Source organism: Cupressus sempervirens, chromosome 7, assembly GCF_028749045.1.
Source record: "Cupressus sempervirens isolate cs-2001-9-10 chromosome 7, ASM2874904v1, whole genome shotgun sequence".
Lineage (NCBI taxonomy): Eukaryota > Viridiplantae > Streptophyta > Pinopsida > Cupressales > Cupressaceae > Cupressus > Cupressus sempervirens.
In genome coordinates, this window is record NC_143124.1 from 148,475,458 (window position 1) to 148,499,846 (window position 24,389).

The following is a 24,389-nucleotide window of genomic DNA, read 5'->3' on the forward strand; positions in this document are numbered from 1 at the left end:
TTAACATTAGACACAATATTCCATCCAACAAAATCCACAAACACTTCTCTATTCACTTCAAAACTTAATAAAAACTAGCAATTGTTACTGCAATTCTAGGCATAGTCTATTGTTCCATACTATAGCTATACAATGGCATTTATAAACCCTTGCATTAGGGTTCCCAAGACATTTATAGCCTTCTCCTCAGCATTCATGAAGTTTGGATCCAACATCCTAAAACTAGAAGTCACAGAATCACTTTCCAGAGCTCATATTCAAGACCTTGGTGTTCTTCTGATGGGTTCAGGATATGAGGTAAGTTGATTGTGATTATTTGGAAGAAGTGATCTCATAGCATTCATCTAATGTTTCTACTATTATTCCATGGATATTATGATCTTTTATTTTCAAAATTTGAGGCTTGTAGGCCTTCTTCAGTGAATTAGGTCTATATGGATTCAAAGGGCTTGCTAGTAGGCTTGCACCTATTGGTGTACATGCAACTCTTTTGCTCATAATGGTAGGGGCAACTCTAAGTTATATGGGGGGCTACCCTAGTTTAGTTATAGTCCTCAAGGCTTGAATTTTATGATGGGGGATATGCTTACTCCAAATGGGATTTTGTCTAAACCAATTCCCAATTTTAAAACCAAAGTTCATGTTGAGAAGTGTTACATTAATTACTATGAGAACAACGAGGTATATATATATTTGGAATCGCAATCTGGAGCTTTTGTTCTCCTTCACACAACCACTCACATAAAAGAAGAAACACTATTCTAGCCACCATCTTACAACTCTTTGTTCTTTTTTTGTTCTCTTGGCTACATTTTTCAATTTGATAATCTCAAAATAATCAAGTCTATTTCGAAAACTGCATTGAGATGTTAACAGTAGGTATCTTATTGTTATTCATTTTTCTTGCCCATCTTTATTTAGGTATCCCAATTTCACACTAACCTTTCTTTATGTGATACAAATGGAAAGGAAGTTCTAAGGAAGATTATCAGTGTGAATAACCCTTTACGATTTGGGGGCATCATAATTTATCAAACAAATTGGAGTATTTCACTCTTTAGATACACAAGAATGGTGCAGGACCATTCACTCTTGCAATGGCTACATTACAGAGTGGAGATAATAAACTTTTTGGTACATTCTTGCCACTAGAAGATGATAATAGTTCTACCAATCCTAAAGGAATGTAAGTATACATGGGAAATCATTATTTCTAAAATCTTTAAATCTCTCTTTGAAAGAGCTAAAAAAAGAAATCATCTTGAAGGATATTTTTGTCATTTCTTTTGGAGCTTCTAAATGATTATATCTTATTCATTTATAGATTTCTAGAAAATATTGTGTATAAGTATTTGAATCAATGTTTTAGATCATGTTGTATGTTTATGATCAGGATACAAGAGAGCTAAGAACATATTTGAGTGTGCAATCCAAAATGTTGATTCACATACTTATACACAATCTATTCTAGAAATTTGTAACTGAATCGATTATGGATTGTGGAAAACTCATATTTAATTTATTATATCTAGTGATTATTTCTCTAACACCACATATCAATTTTGGCTCGAGATCTGCAGTTTGTTGTGATGTATGATCAAGAAGGGAAGTTTGTGGGAGTTAGGTCGCCTGGGTCAAATTGTCCAATAACTATTGATGGCATGGAAGTTGTTGTAGATGATATTGGTCCATGCTTTTCCTCCACTGTTTGTTTCTATTTGACAGTTTATCGTGTGAACCTGTAAAGAATATAATGGAGATAACTCTATTTTGAGTGGAATTAGATTGAATAATCATGTGTACAAACTTATAACAAAAAGGAGATTGACGTTAATCACAATGAGTATGCTATACTCACTGATTATCAATTATGACTACCCTTCCTTTTATAGTTGTTATGAGAAAAAGATGACAAAGTATAACCGAGATATGAATTTTTGTTTTAACCATATTTCCCCTAATTCCAGCTAACTATTTTGCTTGATCTCAGTTGGATCCAGGGTTTCTTGTGGTATATATTGGATATGGAGCACTCATGTTCACAACTGTTGTCGGCTTTTTTTTCTCATTCACAGGTAAGCCTAGATTTAGCAAATTTCTACCTTCACAAAATTCATTTCAAGTTTTCGTTAATGTATTTTGCAAGTTATCACCATTTGGATAATGGCATGAAAATTATATCTAATGTGTTGATTTACAAAATAAATAATGGATGTGTAGGTATGGGCTTTGCAAGATGGAACATCTATTGTAGTTGGAGGAAAGAGTAATAGAGATGAACTAGGTTTTCAAGAAGAGATGAATTGGATATTTGATTCAATTCTCAAAGTAGTTACTAATAAACATATTGCAAATGGTATGTAGAATTACTATTAATATCCTGCAATTTCTTTGCTATGATATTTGAAATTGATGTTCATCAAATTAAATCTCATTAGATGATTGGGCGACATAATTTTTCCAACATCATTTGTTCTTGTATGTTAAGGTTTGCTAATTTGGTATTATATTTTCATAGGTGACCCAAAAAATAAAATAGGAACATATAATCTGACACTCTCAACTTTCCACCATTATATCCCATTTTATGTAACTGCTCCTCTGACCTCAGTGGATCTCTTAATTTCCTCTGATGAGTATATAATAATTAAAGAAAGGTAACCAAAAGAACTAACTCATGCTCTTGGTGGCCAAGGTCAACAAGTAGCTCCATCTGGGATTTCTATTTGGAACCCTGCTTTTGATATTACCCCTGCAAATCTCATCTTAGCCATTATAACTGAAAAGGTGCATTGTCATATCTACTCTTTTGTGAATAAACTATCATTTCAAAAAAAAATACAATTTGATCTCAAACTTGGTTTTCTTCATTTCATACATTGTACAAGTGCAACCATGATATATATTTTGGTGTATAATATTTAAAATGTGTTGTGTAAAATAGGGCATCATTACAAAGAAGGATCCAACTTTTGTGTTTGATGTAAAGGAGTTCATAGAGAGCATTTCTTAAGGAGCAGAGAAAGGATACATTGGACAAGTACAACTATGATTTCCATAACAATTTAAAGAAATTGAAGTACTCTTCAATCATTAAATTCTAAAAAAGAGCAAAATGACTACACAAGTAAACTTCAAAAATAGTTGTTCTAGTGTTGAAGTTCTTGTGGGATAAAATGCATAATTTTCATATAGTGGTGTTCAATTTAGGATACTTTTCTTCTTCAAATTATGTACTATACTTTACTGTACTTTGAAAATCGACTGTCATGAATATGAAATTCCTTTGTTACTTTGATTATATAATATATCATTATTGACAGTTGAAAAAATTTCTATCAACTTTGGCAATATCAAGAGTGCATAATGAGGCATGTTACACTTCAATAGTTCTACTTTTTCTTACATTTTTGGATGCTTTCATTTCAAAGAATGCATGTCCATGCTATATGTTTATGTTCTTCTTTGTTCCATGTTGTATCAAGCAATTGTTTCTTATCCAAACCATTTAATTTGCAACCTTTTAAATCTCTGCAAAGATAAAGTTGGAGTAGGAGAATTTTTCTTCTCAAAGGTGTCCTTTAATTATAAAGTGGATTCTCAAAGGTGTCCTCTGATTGTAAAGCATTCGCTTTATAATCAAAGGACACCTTTGAGAAGAAAAATTCTCCTGCTCCAACTTTATCTTTGCAGAGATTTAAAAGGTTGCAAATTAATTGGCTTAGATAAGAAACAATTTCTTGATACAACATTAAAAAAAAATTGACCAAACATTGGTTGAAATTTTGACCAATTCTTGATAGTTTTCTACCAAGAATTGGTCGAAATTCCCACCAATTATTAAAAAATTCGACCAAACATTGGTGTAAATTTTGACCAATTCTTGATAGTTTGCTACCAAGACTTGGTCAAAATTTCCACCAGTTATAAATTTTTCTTGACTAAATATTGGTGGAAATTTTGACCAATTCTTAATAGTTTTCTACCAAGAATTGGTCGAAATTTGCACCAATTCTTAAAAGAAATGGACCAAGCATTGGTGGAAATTTCAATCAACAATGACAAATCAGAGCTAGCAAAAATTAAATTTTTTTGATGAATGTATTGGTCAAAATTTTGACCAATGTGCAGGTTGGTCAAAATTTTGATGAGAAAAATTACTACAAACTACTTGGTCAAAATTTTGACCCACTTGTGTCAAAATTTCAACCAAAATTTGTCAAAAATTGAGTTCAAATTTACTAGTGTAACTAACAAATAACACACACCAACTTTTACCATAATGCTTTTATGTAATTTCACCACTTCAATTCTTAACATCTACTTTTCTCTTGCTAGTTCATAGTACCAAAAACTCATAGCTATAGCTACAAAAGCCAAGAAAATATTTGTAGATCAACGACATCACCAACAACACTATTGCTACTACTAAAAAATGTCACACACACTGGCCCATGAGGTTCAATAGTTATCATATCAGGCCTAGCCACCTACATAGATGAGCTCAACGACAACTGTAGTACACAATCGTTACAAGAACTTGCAAATGCCAATTTGCAGGTAAGTCAAAAAATAACAATTAGCTGAAATTCAATTTTCAATGACAATAAGAATATCGATACAATCAGTTACAATTGACCTCAGTGTTCATACTTCCAAGTAATAGGAACATTACGAGCAAGAAATGTCCATAGCTCACCATACTAGCCATTTTGCACAGTCTGCCAACAAATAGTGTCTATATCAACAACAGGTGATCCAAATAACATTCATTACACTAAGTGTGGAATAGATACAACATTTCAATTCCAACCCTATCCCCAATGTATCATCGAAACAAAAGACAACATCCTTGAATGCAATCTACATGGAAAGCTCTTGCAAGACTACTTCCTAGATCTAACAAAAATTGAGTTTGATAAGTATATATAAACTATATCTGCAACAGTTTACATGATGTGGAACTTTGAGATTCAAGGCACTTTTACACTCGTTATGGACTATACAATCACATCAATCATAAGAGATACTCCAACTGTAAGCACTTCTACACAATTTTCTACTACTACAATTACACACAATCAAATTAACTTCAAAAAAATACAAACAAAACTACTAACTCATATTTATTTGCAAATTGTAGGGTACATAGGCAACATATGATCATTGGAATAATTTTTGAAAACTACAACACTGGGCAACAAGGTAAAATGAATATCACCATAAAAATAGGTTGATAGTTAAAATAATTCATGGTTTTCAAATGTTTACAATATTTCATTATAGAATTCACATTAAACTACTATCTAACTCTGACAACAACATTCTTTTTCTGTAGGCACATCATCTATATCAGAAGCAAATCGAAGCAAAAGTTTTGAACATTAATTTTTTCTAGCAATCACCTTATGTATACAGTTCATACATGTTTATACAACATAATATAATACATATGTCACAATATTGTAGAGCTCATAAAGAACTAAATTTTACAAACTTTTTACTTTAATATATTGTGCTCTTCATCTCACCGAATATTTGGACCTTGTAAAACTCAGCAAAAACATAATATAGAATACAAAGTTCTTGCTATATGTCTGTACAACAAAACATAGAATACAAACCTACATGCTCCATGTAAATTCCTATAAAAAATTTCCTACTCTTTACTAGCCACTATATTAAAGACTATACAGTTTATAAGGGTTGAAAATATAGATGCTCATAGACAATTTAAACTTTTCTTACATCCAACACACTATAGTTTTGTCATATTTTCTTCTCTCTATTCACTTCATTATTTTCCATTTCATTTGTTTGTTGTTAATGTTTAACAAGTATTATGGAGTTTTTAAATTAATCTACTAGTGTAGTGTGTTAGAGAATTGTTTTCTATGCTTTTAAATTTGAATGATTTCTTAATTTGGAAATGCTAGTTCGCAAATGTTTTCTTTGTGAATGTTTAGTTAATGCATATTTCATTTGGAAACTATCATTTGTTTCAGCTATTATCTCACAATAGCTAGTGGGGTTTTTCTTGTGCTTACTGTTGGAATGACCTCTAATATGGGGAATGGGTCTTCAATGAATTTTGTAGCATTAGATCTAAAGATCAGCCCTATTCTTGAATTTTTTTTTTTGGAGAAGAATAAAAGGACTTGAGGAATTATTGAATGTGCTTAGTAGTGTTTTGCTTTGTATCAAATCACCTTTTAATTATTTTCAATTTATTTCATTTCATTTGTGCTAAATTTTTTTTTGTCAAGCCGTCAGTAATTTAGAAATTTTCAAAGCTTCTTTTTCTAACTTTGTTTTGGCTTTTCTCTATGGCCAGTTTTGACAAGAAACCTACAGGATATAATGAACATGATTACTTAGTTACGATTTTTTGTAAGACTACAACAGAGGTAATGATCTTACAATTTTTCCTCACATCAAATATTATACTCTATACCACATGACCAATACTATAGTTGAATCATAAATAATTGCCCCACTGAATACATTCCCCGCCAACCATCGGACATATCAACCCCAAAAGGTAGGGACTGCTGCTTGCATAGAGCTCTTGTTTTAATGAGTTTGAAAATGTCAAAATTTTGAAGATACTTAAAATGTTTGTTGAAAGTTTGACGTGACTTATTTTTTGGGTCAAAAGTTCAATGACATTTAAGTACTTTCATCAAAATTTCGATGTTGTCAGGATATAAAGGAAAAAAATAAAAGTGAAACTTCATTTCATTTTGACACATGAAATTACATACCCAAGAGGTTGAAGGGGAACCACCGCTAATCAGGTAAGTTTTCTTTAATTGTGTTAATAATTTTTCTTGTATCTAGCCAAAAAAATTTTAATTTTGATTTCATTTTAAGGTAATTTTGCTTGTATATGGTTTTCACATTTGAATTTTTCTTGAACTAAGTGGGGACCCTTCCACTGCCAAATCATCGCAGATCCACGAAGCTCCTTATTCCTTACTAGTCATACTTTGCAACAAGCTATTGATCTACTATAGTTCTCACCCACCAAGTAACCTCTTGAGTGGGAACTGAATCCACTACTGTATCCAATGACAAGTTCTACTAGTGACTAAAATGAAACCTAGGGTTCACAAAAAAGGTTTAGCAAGTTGTACAATTTCTTGGTATCTTAACATTTTTTCCAATTCTTTCACAAAACCTCCCTCCAACAGTCAAAACTACCTTACATTATTCTCTACAAATTGAAATCTATTATGCTCATCTTCTACTGATTGCACACCCGCTTAGTTTTAAAATATATTTGAAATATTAACATTGCACTGACCCTATCAAAACCTTGAAAACAAGTTTTTATAGCTATAGATGGAAAATTTAGTTTTAGAAATTGATTCATATAGGAGTCTCTATCTAAACTAATGTTAAACTTAAAACTAAAACACAACTGAATAAAAAACAAGCCTATTGACTATGATATCTAGGACTATGATCTAACTACCACTTGGGACATAGGACTAATTATTTTTCTCCTTATCATCAGTAACCCCACCACCGAATTCCTTCTATTCCTCGAATGTGGCCACATATCCAACTAATGTGGGATGATGTAGCACCCCAATGTGGTCTAAGTGAAACTTCCATACTTCTTTCATCTTTCCAATGTGTTCCACTTTTTTTTCATGTGTCTCAAGATGATCCCTACATATTATCAATTTTGAGTCAACCCTTGAGATCATTGTGAAGGCATTCACTGAGATATCATTATGTTGAATTGGGTTATTTTGGTGAATATGTATGTGTCATAATGTCACTTGTATTTTGAAACTTTATATGTTAGACATTTTGCTTCTTATTCTATCAAGATAATTTGAAGCTTTTTTATAATTGTTTATTTTGTGATCATCATCTATTATCACTTTTCACTATTGTTTGTTTGCCTTCAAGAGGCAGTTACTATTCATTGGTGTCTCACCTCGACACGTCACAATATAAAGGTCATCTTCCCCTTCTTCACTATTAATTCAGCATTACCTATTAGATGAAACTTATTAGTGTAAGAATTTGAGCTTATGTGTCCTTAGCAAAAGCAATCCAAATGACTAGAAAATAGAGTTGTAGTTGAATTAGTTGGTGAAAATGGTGGATATTACTTAATTATGCCATTCATCCAAGGTCTAAATTTTAAAAAATATAAAAAATAGAGAAAAATGATAAACTTGTTATAGAATAGATTGAATAAGTATTAAAGCAAACTTGTGAATGAAATAAATTATTCTATTAATAGACAACATTAAAAGTAGAACTATCAAACTTTTTGTCCTCAGAGATATGCATGTATTTCATCACTTTAAGGCTTGAAACAATGTTTATATTGATGAAGAAATTTGCAATGACTTGAGTTGGTGTTTGGTAATTTTAATATATGAATGGAGTGAATTTGATGATATAAGTGATTCAAAGATTAGTTGTATGTTGATTATTAATACCCCCCACACACACACACACACACACACACACACAACAAATGGGCTATTTTGTCCAATACCGCAACTCATTGTGTTAAATCTCTTCACATAGCCCTTCAATATGACTAGCAAATCATTGTCTTACATTTCTTTTTATATGAACATGTGAAGAAAGTTTAGAATTAATCGAAGTATAAGCACTACTTTTTAACAACATAGCAATGGTCTCAACAAAAATGTAAGGAAACTTGGTAATAAAGAATATAACTGTTTCCACATAACCCATAATAGATCTGAAAATAAATATGGAATTAAAATCCACATGCAAGAGAATAGACAACATACCCACAAAATTGTGACACAAGATAGACCCTGGGAAACCCTCATTGAGGGAAAAACCCAGCCTCCAAAAGCATCCATCACCATGTATTATTCAACAAAAAATACCATTGCCATACAACCATGGAAGCCTTCATGGCCATAGCCACAACCGAGCAAACTATGTGAACAAGCATGAATCCACACATCCCATGCCATGCTTTCAACCTTCACAAATGCTCCTTTGGCTAACCTGTCAAGCCTTGTCCTGCTCAACTCTTGCCTTTTGTCTTCTCCTTGTCACTCTCTTACTCTTTCTACAAAAACTACCCTTGTGGCTGCTTATATAGTAGCAAGTCCCACAAAACCACCAAGTGGCATTACATAAACCATGTGCTAAAACCATGTGCTACCTAACCCACTGACCCCACATTTAATATTGGGCATTTAATTCTTTTCCCCAATATTAAATAATTACATGAAATATTTTCACAATGTTACAATACAACTCATCAAGAATATTTCATGGGAATCTTTACATGTTGCACGTCCATATAGGTACAACATTACATAATAAAATAAAATAATAAAATAACAATATTATGCAATGTGTGCAACACCCATTATCTCAACAATCTCCCACTTGTTGTATACATTGCATAGGGTCAATCTGTAGCCACATAAATGAACAAGGGAACAATCCCTCCTAGCACATTCACCATCATGGATCAAAATACACCAAGTGCTCCATCCTAGTACCCACAAAAAAATCAAAGTATCCAGCATCTCAAACATGAATGATCTCACCTCCTATTATGCCACTCCCACTGGACATACATAGAAGCCATCCAAAGAGAAAACCACCCAACCTGTTGCATTAGAAGATCATAAAATCCTATACCAACTAAAATTCCAAGAACAAAAAACCTGATCCAAAGGTAATCACATGTATTCGTAGTTGTCAAAATATCCATAGCTGAAATAGCACCCACAGGAAGTGTCAAACCCATCCAACTATCCATACCTCAAAGGTATAACGAGTGAATCTCATATCACCGACATATCCAATATATAACCTGTAATCACAAGCCTCAAGAGCAATACCTGCCACATATATACCAAGAAGCTCCCACTACAAAAGATAATATCAAATCTATAACCAATCCACTCAACACATCTCAAAGAAGTGAATCCATGTAGTATCAAGGACATCCACAATACATAAACTAATATCCTGCAAGAACAACTCTCATAACAAGTCTCCAATGCTCTCCCAAGTTCACCACAACCAATAGAGGAAAGAGATAAAGGAATAACCATGTCATCTCTTACATGACATACATGAGCACAAACTAGTGATCACAATCTCTAACCAATCTCAAATCTAATGTAAGAAAAATTGAACATCCAGGAAGATAACCAAGACCAGAGAAACCATGCAAATCATAACCTGTATCATGTCCTTCTACACACACCTCTAGATGTAAACTGTGCAAGTATGATCTCCTCCATAAAACCTCAACAAGAAGCCTCAACAACACCTAAACCATACCATATAACTAATCATGGATGTAAGCCTCTCACAAGAAGATCAAACTCAATAAAACCATTCCTAAACCAAGGAATAACCATTCCTAATCCAAGGAAAAAAATGCCCAATATAAAACCATATCCCAAACTCAACCAACATAACAACATATGCACATGGAGATAACCAATGCTAAACCATCTCTCAAATGAACCCTTCAGAACTAACTCATGTACCATAGCTCAAGATCCATATCCATGAAAGACAAGCATAAATATAATGCAACTGAGAGAAACAATGGGCTATACCTCTCAAGTAGCAAACCGTCGAGTAGACCAAGAGTGGGGAATGAGAATGCTCATCAAGATACCCAAGTCTCCAACCAAGACTCATCTAAGAACAATCTCCTCTCAACTCCATATCAGGTGACTGCCCCTCGGACTTCCTGCTGAAACCATCAACCATCCCAACAAATACTTCTCTAATCCAAGAGAAATCAGCATCACCACTGTCTCTAAGTATCCATGAGAACCTATAACCAATCAATCCATGCCAACTCCAAATGCAACATAGCAATATCATGAAGTATCCAGCTTATGATCAGTGTACTCAATACCAAGAAACTAAACCAAGATCAATGTCAAAGTTCCAACCATGGCCTCAGGAACATAAACATGACAACATGATCTTACCATCTCAACCAAAGAGATAAAATGCTCCATATGAACACACCGTAACATGTCACAACTCTAAACGCGTATCAAGAGTATACCATGACATAATAATGAAACCATCCTCATACTAAGGATAACATGCCAAATAAAAAATATAAACCACACCTTTGCCAAGAACTCTATGAGTCCTCAAGATGCAACCATCTCCGTACACCATGAAAAAAATCCATCTCCACATACCATGAAGATAACCAAGAACTCCATGAGTCCTCAAGATCTAAGCATCTTCAAACACCATGAAGATAACAAGTGCACCATACAAATATCAAAGACGCTTCTGCAACAACAGGATCTAAGACAAACCTCTGACATCTGCAAACACTCAATAAATATATCAATGCCAACAACTCCCACTCAACCGTGGTACCAAGTCACCTATGGCATCATAAAATCCATCTTCTATATGAAGATCCAAACCAAACCAGGAACTAATCCTGCACTGTCACCCCATCACTATCACAAGCTCCCACTAAACCATGTATCTAAGCTATCCATGACATATGATAAAAAAATCCATCCTCTAACCATGAGAATCAACCAAGGCATCAAACCATCAAAGAACTCAAAGTGCACATCATGAGCTCCTCAAAAGAAACCAAATAACCATGATCCTCAACCAAGAAGATATACCACCATAACTAAATTAGAAATCCAAGCTAATGAACATCAAGGATGTACCTGTATAACCAATCATGTCATGCCAAAATCCATGGCACCATGATCACATCCATGAACCGAGCATCTATCTCTCAATATGTCCAACCTGTCAGCATAGTCAATCACAATCCTTTGCCATGACTGTACCTGGTAACAACATCTCATCCCTTCTACATGAAGATAAAATCATGTGACTTAGGGCATAGACAACCCAAATCCAAGCCACCAATCTTAATATGCATCAATAATGAAAGATCAATGGGCAAAGACAACCCATAACCAAGCTATAAATGCAACCTGTAAGTATAGACCGCTTACAACACTGCACAACTTGTAGACCCAACAAGTCATCATACATATCCAAACCAAACACTGATAACTATATCATCATGACACCAATCTGAAATATGAACTGAGTATACAATGACATCAAATCTTAAATCTCCAATGCCATAAACTCACAATGTTACCATAGTCAAAATATACCTATAAACTGTTCAGATCAATATATCAACAAATAAATCATGCCAAATCTGCACCAAATCTGAACCAATGTGTAGAGCTCTCCAAGAGCTTTCCGTTGACTACTCGAAGTCCAAAATCCGACTCCGTATGCCCAATTTATGCCCTAATCCGTGCTCAAAATAAACAACATCTGACTTTAGGGCTCTGAAAACCTAACAAAATTTCAAAATCATAGAACCAAACCTACACCATGTTGTAGTGCTCTAAATTAGCTTTCCAATGCTTGTAAGAACTCTGAAATCCAATATTCTGAGAGAAAGTTATGGCCGTTTTACTAAGACAGTCTTTTTACCATTTTCAGTACGATTTTTCATTTTTAATTTTTTTTTCAGTGATGAAAATTCCAATGGGATTAAATTTGATGGCCATCATGGGCTGAAACTAAAAAACTCTTTCATTTCCTCTGAACATGGCCAAACTAGGGCATATTATATATCAAAATTTATGGAAATGTCGACCCGGATCCAATGGTGAGGTCTGTTTTTACCCAGGAGGTCATTTCTACATGCTACCCCCCAAAACCCTCATTTAAATGAAACATCCGAAAAAATCTTTTTGTCCAACAATTTCACATGCCCAAATATTTTAACATCCCATCATAACAGCAAATCCAAAAGCCCTCAAATCTGCAATAAATCATTCATATATCTTGCCATTTTCTTTTATCCTCTCATGCATTCCAATGGATTCAATCTAGGGTTACAAATAATAAAACCATAGCTCTGATACCACTTGTAAGGAAACTTGGCAATAAAGAATATAACCGTTTCCACATAACCCATAATAGATCTGAAAATAAATACGGAATTAAAATCCACATGCAAGAGAATAGACAACATACTTACAAAATTGTGACACAAGATATACCCTAGGAAACCCTCATTAAGGGAAAAACCCAGCCTCCAAAAGCATCCATCACCATGTATTATTCAACAAAAAATACCATTGCCATACAACCATGGAAGCCTTCATGGCCATAACCACAACCGAGCAAACTATGTGAACAAGCATGAATCCACACATCCCATGCCATGCTTTCAACCTTCACAAATGCTCCTTTGGCTAACCTGTCAAGCCTTGTCCCGCTCAACTCTTGCCTTTTGTCTTCTCCTTGTCACTCTCTTACTCTTTCTACAACAACTACCCTTGTGGCTGCTTATATAGTAGCAAGTCCCACAAAACCTCCAAGTGGTATTACATAAACCATGTGCTAAAACCATGTGCTACCTAACCCACTGACCCCACATTTAATATTGGGCATTTAATTCTTTTCCCCAATATTAAATAATTACATGAAATATTTTCACAATGTTACAATACAACTCATCAAGAATATTTCATGGGAATCTTTACATGTTGCACATCCATCTAGGTACAACATTACATAATAAAATAAAATAATAAAATAACAATATTATGCAATGTGTGCAACACCCATTATCTCAACAAAAAAGAGTTGGTAAAGATTGCCAAGACATAAAAAGAAAGTGTTATAATATAATGGCTATAAGTTATTTTCTAATTTGTACAATTGCAACTATTAAGTTACAATATCATAACCAGGAAATAGTAGGAATAAATTTTTATCTTTAAATGAAGGCTACCTAATTAAATAATTTTCAATTATATTAAAATAAGATTTCCATGGACTTGGGAATGTTCTAAGAAAATATTTTCATCTGTTAATGGACTTGGTATTATCTAGGGCTGCTTGTGAGAAAAATGGTATGCCATCAAATTCTAGATGAATTACTTTAGACCATAGTGGTGTCCCTTATAGTTTAGTATATATTCTCCTTTTACAATTGCCAAATCACATCAATTAGCACCATTCCTATCAGCCTATGCTAAATTGAGAGCTTTAGAGAAACATGGCGGTACTTATTTCTGATAGTGCTAGTCATTTTCTTTGCAAGGATTTCACTATTTGAGCTAGCCTTTGTTCCATTGACTTGGAATGCATTAGTCGTGATGGGCATTATGGTCAACTACTTCTTTCCTATTGATATTACCATGGTATTTCTCCTTGTGTACTTGGATAGAACTTCCTATTTATGGTAAGAAAAACCCAATAAAATTATCATCAGGTATCAAAGCGTACATTGAATTCAAATCAGTACATAGGGTATTATTGCTAGGAATACTACTCGTATGTCTACTGATAAAATAATCCAGTATTTGGTATTCCTAAGATACTACCCATATTATTGCTAGGGTATTTAATTTTATTCAGGGATTGTAATTAGATATGCAATTGGTTTCATAGTTTATATATGTTGCTTCTAGCACTACTATATCTTGCCCCTTTGAAAGACCACCCCAAAGGGCAACTAAAACTAACAAAACTCAGATCACTAACACAACTATGGGCAAAATTCAGTGTCATTGAAGAGCAAGAAGAAGTAGTAGTTCTCATATGATCAAAATGAATATCCACATGGGCAACCATGAACTCTAATTCTACTTCCTTTCACCTACACATCTCATGACTTGTATATAATATGAGATGTACCAAGGCACAATTTATTCAGGTGTACCAACTTGGCACAATTTATGGATTACCATGCATGCAATAGAAGTTAAAATGACATTATGTGAATGCTGATGGATGGTTCTGTATCTAAGGACATAGAAGATAGATGGCCAGTATTTAAAGAAGAACCTTGTAATCTAAAGCTTTCATTGGCAACAAATGATGTCAATCCATTTGGAGAGATGAGATCTATTTACTTGGTCTAGCCTATTTTTCTTATTAATAATAACATTCCTCCTTGGTTGTCCATAAAGAGGGAGCACAAATTTTTGGGAATGATTGTACCATGTATTTTTTCATTTAGCATTCATCTAAATTAATTTATAAATATAGTATAAAAATGGTCATAATAATTATGTTTTGTTTATGTTTATTTAGCTAGGTAAGCATCAAGTGAAAGATATGAATGTATATATTGAGCCCTTGATTGATGAGTTGTTGGAGTTATGGAATGGGGTCACTATGTACAACATCTCTAAACCAATTGGTGAAAGACAATTTCAATTCCATGTAACGTTTGTATGAACAATACATGATGCCCCTCTACTAACACAATTTTGTAGTATGCAAAATTCTTAACACATATTTTTGGTATGTAATAGTGCTAACACATTTTCATTGTATGTTTAAGTTGTGTGTGATAATTGAATCTTCTAGTAAACATGTCATTCAATTGTAGATGATCTTGTAGGTCTTCAAACAAAGGAAAAATTTTCATGTCCAATTTGTGTTCCAAAGATAAAATCTCATCACTCAAAAAGTTTAGGAAAATAGGTGTTTGATGAGCATAGAAACTTTCTCCACAAAAATCATAAGTATCAAATTACCAAAAAATATCTTTTTAATGGGAAAGAAGAGACAACATCAAAGCCACATAGAATGATACCTCACATGTGGAATTTATAATATAATAGAATGAATTGCCAAGGTAATGTCATTCCATCTGATGTAAGTATTTATATGAAATTAAAATTTGAATACTATCTTTTGTTTAGTAATGATATAATTGATGTTCATGAAGGTCATCAATGCATTGATGAGAAACTTCCAAAAGGACTTAAAAGCTATCCTAGATAATTTAGTAGGTTGTCGTACTATGAGAACCTCCTAATCATGCATTTGTTTGATGTTATGTATATTGGAAAGAATGTAACAAAGACACTATGGAAAATATTGGATGCAAAGTGTGACAAAGAAAATTTGGTCAAAATTTGCAATGACATTGATGAATCCAATCATGCATTGAAGTTTTCCCTAGAATCAAATAGCAATGGAAACCAGATTAATATGAGTGTTATTCCTTGGTTATTAATGTAGCAACAAACTGATGCCATATATGAAGCCATAAAAAAAACTAAATTTTCCATAGGATTTGCTGCAAACATAAGTATTCTCATATCAAAGAAAGGTAATTTTGGTCGATGGTTGAAAATGCATAATTGACATACCTTCATCAAGGTAAGTCATATTCTTTTCTATTTACAATAAATTTATAAAATATCATGTACTTTTGATTGTTTTATTTTATAATATATTGAAAAGATATTTTTATTATTACTGCAGTACGTTCTACCTCTATCTCTCCCACACAACTTTGATGACATGAGTGTCAAACACATTAGATATGATATTAGAAAATAGATGAGGTTAAAAGTGTTACTTGGTAGATTTGTTGTATAGAAGTGCTATTAGTCTCATTAATATATTTTTTGCATGATGAATATCTTCTAGGTGGTTGTCATCTAAAGAAATTGATAAAAAACACATAAAGCATTAGAAGAGCAAAATTCCTCAGCTTTTTTGTGAGATGCAAAAGTGTCTACCTTCAACTTTTTTCAATGCACAAGAACACTCTAGTAGCTTATACATCTAGTTAAAAAGATTGAATTGTGTGGACTTATACCAACTAGGTTAATGTGGATGGTTGAGAGGAACTTGAAATTTTTGAAGGGCTTGGTTCGACATAGAGCGCGTCTTGAGGGTTTCATGGTCAAGGGATATATGGTCTACTAGACCATGGTGTACATTAGTGAATATCTTCCCAAGTTTGCATCAAAGATCCATGTAGATTGCATTTGGGAGCCCAACTCCATTATCATATTCGAAGGGGAGTACTTGATGGGGAAAGGTAGATTGAGAAAAGGGAGAGGTAATTATAAGATGTTATTGTAGTTAATTAATTCTTATCCATCATCAATATAAGTTGTTTCTAACTGATTTATTTATTTATATAGTTGCTCATGAGTGGGGAGCACTTCATTTATATTGAAAACAATCTTGATTGCTTGATGATATGGATTTAATGATCTCAATAAAATGGTCACTCATTAACATGGGAAGGTGTTTCTTCATTGGTTAAAGAAGTTCATCGTAATGAAGATCTCAATGTTATGCTAATTGTAATTGATTTAGCAAATGGTTTAAGAGGGGGAAAGGTAAAGGTATGTATAAGTTAATCTATCATGACCCATTTGTTTAATATCAACTCTTGGATGGACGCATTATTTTGACATGTTTGAAAAATAATAGGTCAAGCACCACAAAGCTATGTACTACAATGGCTGTAAATTTCTCATAAAAAAGGTGGGCAACACTAAGAGAACTTGTGATTCTGGGATAGCTGCAGTCTTCAAGGTCACCAATATTTCATCTAGAAATGACATGCATCCTCACAATTTTGAAAACAAATACTATCATGTTTTGGATGATATAATTGAGTATGACTTTACTTCCTTCAAACTAGTTCTATTCGTTGTCAAATGGTATAGGCTACGATTGAATCAAAATGATCCTAATAGAACTATTATTGAACATGAAAAAGGATTTACAATGATTAATACAAGGTCATTTGAGCCAATTGGAAATGAGCCCTATGTTCTTCCAAGTCAATGTGAGGAAGTGTTTTACTTTGACATTCCACATAAACCGAGTTGGTCATTTGTCATTAGACATGATTCAAGAGGAAGACAGGTAAAGTATAATGTGATTAAAGAAGAAGATATCGAAGAAGTGGAAGACAAAGTAGATGATGATGATGGCAAAAATGATGAAGATCATGGCGAAAATGTTCATGATGATGGTGATGGCATTGTTGATGATGATGATGGTGGTGGTGGTGGTGGTAGCAAAGATTATGATGGTCATGATGGTTGTGGTAATGATGATGATGGCAATGATGATGATGGTCATAGTAATGATCATGATGTTGACGATGGTCATTCTAATGATTTGGATGATGATGGTGATTATGTTGATGTTCATGATGATGAGATGGATGAAGAAGATGATCAATGGAAATTTATTAGGTGTTGATTAGGTTGAAAAAATTTGTTATGATGCTCAATTCTTGGTGTTGATTACTTATAATATTTTTTTTGTAGAGGTAACCAATTAAAAAGTATACAATGATTACGATGTATGCATATTGTTCATGTTATGTTCTATGTAATTTGTTGCATAAGTATCATGCAATTTGTAATTATCTTAAGACAAATGGTTTACATATGTAGGAAACTATACCCCTTTAATGAGGATTGTACACAGTGACATGGATTGGGAGGCATAAGTTTATTACATGCTTGCTTTCTCTTTACCTTCAACATTAACTTGAGGCAAATTTCATCAATATTAGCCTCATTTTATAACAAAATCTTTTGCTCCTTCAACTATATCTCTCATTTGATGGGCTACAAGTACCACCAAATAGGTATCTATCAAATTTGTCTTCTTTGAGTGAAGGAAATGTGGGAATACAAAATGATAGTGAGATATGTAGTAGATCTACAAAAGAGAGACAAACTAGAGGTCAAAAGATTAGAAGAAAATTTAATAAACACATGCAATTTTACCTTTCTAAAGGGGTGTCATGTTCTTATGATGATAAGACAAAGGGTGACATCAAGGTTCCCTTGAGGTACACACATCTTGAGAAAGAATGGGTACCCAAGGAATCACCTCCAATTAACACTGATTTTTGTGTTAATGAGAGGATATATCACATAGCTCCATCATCATTTCATGGTTTGGGCCTATTTTCCATGGATGGAATAAAAATTAGTTATAACAAAGTTGTTAAATTGATGTAGTGTGTAGGACCTTGTTACAATTACAATAATTGGATGCAGATAGTTCAATATAAAAAAGTATGCATAGGTATGCATTGTCAGGAAATTATCTACAATGGAAAGAAAATGATCAAAGTAAAGGATTTGATGTGTACATTGATGGAAGGCCAAAAGAAACAGGGAACATTGCGTGTTTTATAAATAATACACATCCTAGGTTAATTAATAAGAAATCCAATTACATTTTTGAGGCACATAAGGGAAATTATATTTTTGTATGTGCGATAAAATCAATAAGCTTAGGGGAAGAGCTGCTAATAGATTACAATTTGAATCACATAAATACAAAGAAAGTTACTATCATGGGACTTTTAAGTACTATATATGTAATATTTAAACTAATTACTTCCAGTTAGAACTCCAATATACAATATACCATTTTATTAATAAGTTTTTTTGTGAAGTTGACTATTCCTTTCATTAAGGCTTTTGTTTTTAGATATATTCTTTGTCACAAGGTGACATGGCCGATCCATTGAATGAAAAAGCCAATGATGTTACTCCTAGCCCTTCTCTAGCATAGGTAAACCTTCTGTATAAAAAATTATGCAATTGCAATTTTACAAAATATCATATTATTATGTTATTTTCGTTAAGGTTTTGGACTTGTTTTGATTGTTTTACTATTTTTTTTTCACAATTTGATGCTTAGGGAAAGGAAAAAGAACATATTATAGAACAACAAATTATTGTTGATATGGTAGCCATAGTATTATGTGATGATGACATCGCATATAACAGTGACCCTATAACCATGTGTAAAAAGATCCAAATCCAAGAGAAGAGAAAGAGGCCACAAGAAATGAATTGTGTTGTAGAGCAAGTTGTAATGAGTCTTTTGCCAGGACAATAGTTCAATAAAGCTTTATGTTTTATACTAATTTATGGATCATGAATCAAAATATGTATGTTTTGTTACAACAATTTTTGAAACCTTACCGAGTTGTTCCACTTGACGAGGGTACTAGTGTAGCTCCTATAGGGATGTGACTTCAATTCTCAATCATTAGAAGGGACATTATTTTATTCATGATTATTATTGATAGTTTTATATTACTATTGTCATATTTTTGCAATATATATATTTTGGAAAGAAAATATATTATATATATATATATATATATATATATATATGATTATTTTTCAGGTGCTTATGATGTGCATACATCTCCTTCCACAAGGCCAACCAACACTCTAAGATTGCCAACTACAAGATCGACAACAAGGAGCATGCAAACATCCACACCTGCTGCAACTAGAGTTGGTAAATCCTTGTTTTGCTACATTTTGTTATGTGTTAAATATGATTTGATTTGTACTTTCTTGTTCATTTGAGTATAGTATGACATTGATTAACTTTTTGTAGGGACAAGTTGTTAGAGTGGGGTTGTTATTGCACCAAAATAGTGATCTATCACTGCTCAATAAAACTACTCAACTTATAGTATATAGGATGTGGTTAAGCCCTTGTCAGAAATTCCTATGGGAGTGCTAAAAAAATTTCCAACAATCTCCCCCTCAATGTTACTCGAGCATCTAAGGATTCAAACCTGTGACCAAGCTTTGATACCACTTGTTAGAGTGGGGTTGTCATTGCACCAAAAGATCGATCTATCAATGTTCAATACAACCACTCAACTTATAGTACATTGGAGGCAGTTAAAACCTTGTAACGAATCCTAAGGGGAGTGTTGAATGAATTTCCAACACAAGTACACCTTCTCATGATGATAGAACAGATACTAGTACTGGTGATAATTTACTAGCCTTTCTTGGAGCAACCCATGTTACTTCTACTGGATTGTTGGACGCATCATTGTTGATGGCCAAGAAATATATAATTTCCTTAAAATTGCCTAAGCTTTTGGGTACTTTAAAATTGTAATTATTTAGAGTTTAATTATAGTTTACTTACTCAAAACTCATTTTTGACTAATGATCACATGATGATTTTTTAGGAAACGATCTTTTTTATGAAATGTTTTATGATTCAACATTGAAGATATTTAGGCCCACATTATGTAAAAGGTACGTAGCTTGATATAATTGGTTGCTACATTTTTTTTTCATCCATTTGTTGTAATATATTCAAGGATAATGGCTTGAACTAATTTTTTTATCTAACAATTTTGTTTTTTGTTAAAAGGTGGAATGTGAAAGACTCTAAATTAAAAGATCAGCTCATAAAACTATGGAGAAGTTGTTTGGTCAAAAGACTTTGATCAGATTCCAAATTCTTAAAAAAGCATGCGAATATCTAAAGACTGTGAGAGATCAATACAAAAGGGCTCTAAAGCTCAACCAAAAGTATGAGTGTCCTCCTATGGTTCTAGAGCTGGGGTGGAATGAAATCATTGAAGATGTAAAAGAGATAAGACAAGAGGTAAGGGAATTAACCCACCACCCAACAAAAATAGGTATGTGGTAGCATTAATGTAATTATGCAAAAATTAGTGATCTTTATATTTATATAATCTAACATATTTCAAAGTTTTCATATATAGGCTGCATGACACATCAAAGGCCACACAAGCCAGGAAAGAGAAGGTTGGTCAACACCATCTTGGCTCTAGTGGATATATGAAAATTCACTTATGTCTTTTAAGTAGTAGTAAATGAAATTTCATATCAATTTTTTTATATAAAATTACAAATAAGTAATACATTTAATATTGACGATATTATGCAAAAAATATAGGGCATTGAATTTAATCTAGCACTCATGGAAGAGGACAAAACAATTGGCTTCAAGCAAGGCTATAAAGCAGTGGTTGCCCACCACCACACAAATTGCAGTGACCAAAGAGATGTAGAAGATTTTGGGCACCAATTCACACACAGGTAAATAGGCCTAATGAATAATAACACGAATTAATAACTTCATGAGAAATAAACTATTTGATGTTTTTTTCAAATAATGATAACAATGCACACATGAAATTTCACTTCAGCCTACTTCTCCCAGCACAAATCTTACTAATGATGACGAGGCCCAGATCCTATGCATGAAAAAGGCCTTGATGTGCATCACAATGATACATGTACATATTCAATTTCTATTGAAAATTAATTATGTAATTATTAATAAAATTTAACATCTTAAATTGTAATTGGTGTAACCTTTATGTGATAATTTTTGATAATTTTTTAGTATTGAGCATGTTTAGGTTGGGGATGAACAAAATGTAAGAGTAGATGATGTGGCACTATCAGGTAAAGAAAAATCCTTGTTATGCTCTTTAGATTAATGAAATACTTATAACATTAAAAAAATGTTTAGAATTAAACCCATACATTTCTTATTGTAGGGGTGCATCGACCTTGTCCTTGAAAAAAGAAGAGGAAGTCTCATGTCATAAGATTAGAACCAATAGAGCCATAGGAGAATGTTGCAGATAGTCATGATGTGCCTATTAGCCTTTATCTTCAAAAAAAGAAAAAAGAAAAGAAGAAATGAATGTTAAAAACCTTGTTTGATGATGAATGTGTTGATGCTTTTTTATGAATGTTGCTTATTAATGAATTTTATGTCATGTTATCGAATATTGTTATGTGATTATAATGATTGACATGTTCACAAATTATTGATGAATGTTTATAGTTACTAATGAATTATATGTCGTGTTAATGAATGTTATGTGAATATAATGATTGATATGTTCACAAATTATTGATGAATGTTTATATGTATTAATTAATTGTATGATGTATAAATGAATGTTATGTGATTACAATGATTCAATGATATACTTGTAAAATGAATGAATGAAATATTTACTTAGTTGTTAATGGGGAATTCAAAGTGATTATAGGGAGGGTGGGGAGAGGCCAAATGAGCTTCCACCTTCACATGGTTGGCCTTGTTAAGTAGAGAATATGAAAGGATTCTTGAAACCAAGTGAAGATCAAACTAAACCTATCAAAACTAAACATAAATATATGGTCCCATCAATTCTCCCCAAATGCCCTACCAACTTGACACTTGAATAAACCTTTACTAAATCTCATCATAACACCTCCTAATTAGGATTAGATGGATCAAAGTCATTTTCTGATTACAAAGGCTTTTATGAACAAACTCCCAATGGAAGCTTCACCATTTCCATCACAATCTGATTTGAATTTCATACTGTGATTGTGGCATAACAGTGACACATGAAAGGATCCAAACCTTCCCAACAAACACTTCAAACCAAATAAATAACCTCAATGCACTTAAACCATACGGATCTTGAACCATCTCATTTTCAAGTTGTTCGTCCTTTTGCTACTTTAACCCCATCTTCCTCTCCATGGCATCAAGCCTCATTATCTATCTCTTTCTTGGTAGTATAGCTCTATCTCCTTTCCTAACACAATTTTTTCCTCTTCTTGTCTTGGTCTCTTTTCTTCTTTCCATTACTCAACAATCCCTTCAATGTGTTGTTATATCGGTTAAAACATATAATTATGCTTTAAATGTTGATGATAAGTGTAATTTCCTCTAGAATATAATTCCTTAGTGACTTAAATGCAAAAATTTAGGAATGAAATATACTATTTATAGAGGGTCCTCCTGTGTGAGGCATTTTTTATTTGTAGGTTTTTCCCAAGGATGGTTCTATTCATATTATTCAACTTACAATAATGAAAGTATTCTTCTAAGATTTGGATTAAATTTGTATTTTCAATTAATTCATTTCATTTATCTTGGTTTCAGGCAATGTAGAAGGAGGCCCTAGTTCAATATGGAATCTCAATTGATATGCATAGGACATCATGTGGAGCTGAAAAACACAACATGTTTCCATTTTTTACACATGTCATTAATGTAAATGTTTTGCAATTTTTCAGCTTTGCCTATTGGCCATGCATATGGAACGCTCTTGCATGCACACTCTCGATTTAGAGTGGTTGAATCTTTTTTTGGATGGGAGGGAGAGAAAGAAAAGATATATGGATGCTTAACTGGATACAAACAATGATTCTTCACTATTTACATTCTATCGTTGAGTTCCTTTTTTTGACTATTGCTAGAATCTACATTATGATGTTATTAAAAGTAATGTTTTGTTTCCTTTGTTGAAATGTGTCATGCCTTCATTCACTAAAATTGATCTCTGCTAATTACAACCATATTGGTAACATGTTGATCTTAATCTTCTTAAAGTTCTTGTTATAAATGTTAACTAATCATGATTTTATTGTATTTGGTTGTAGGGCACCGGGCAATAGAACCGAAAAACTTAAGTTGGAGTGCCTGAGATTGACAACGATACTTGAGGTTTCTTACTATAATAATAATCCCTTTTATTAATTTATGATCTAGTTAAAACAATAATGGTTTTAATTTCCCTATTAAAAGCATTTTAGTTATAACTTACTTTTGTATCATGTCATTATTGTCTCTCATAGACATTATTGTCATTATTGTAGATGGGGATGCTCAAACTTTGAAGTCTCTAATGTGGTTGGGTCGCTTTTGTAAAATGACAGGGATCGATCACTCTCCGCATAAAAATGTTGAAAGCACTATCATTGCACGTA

General features: G+C 32.9%; 1 pseudogene; it reads left to right on the forward strand.

Moving 5' to 3' along the window:
• The first annotated feature begins 132 nt into the window (after nucleotides 1–132).
• The window catches only part of LOC149545961 (cytochrome c biogenesis protein CCS1, chloroplastic-like), a 31,174-nt pseudogene continuing 6,917 nt past the window's right edge, over nucleotides 133–24,389 (forward strand).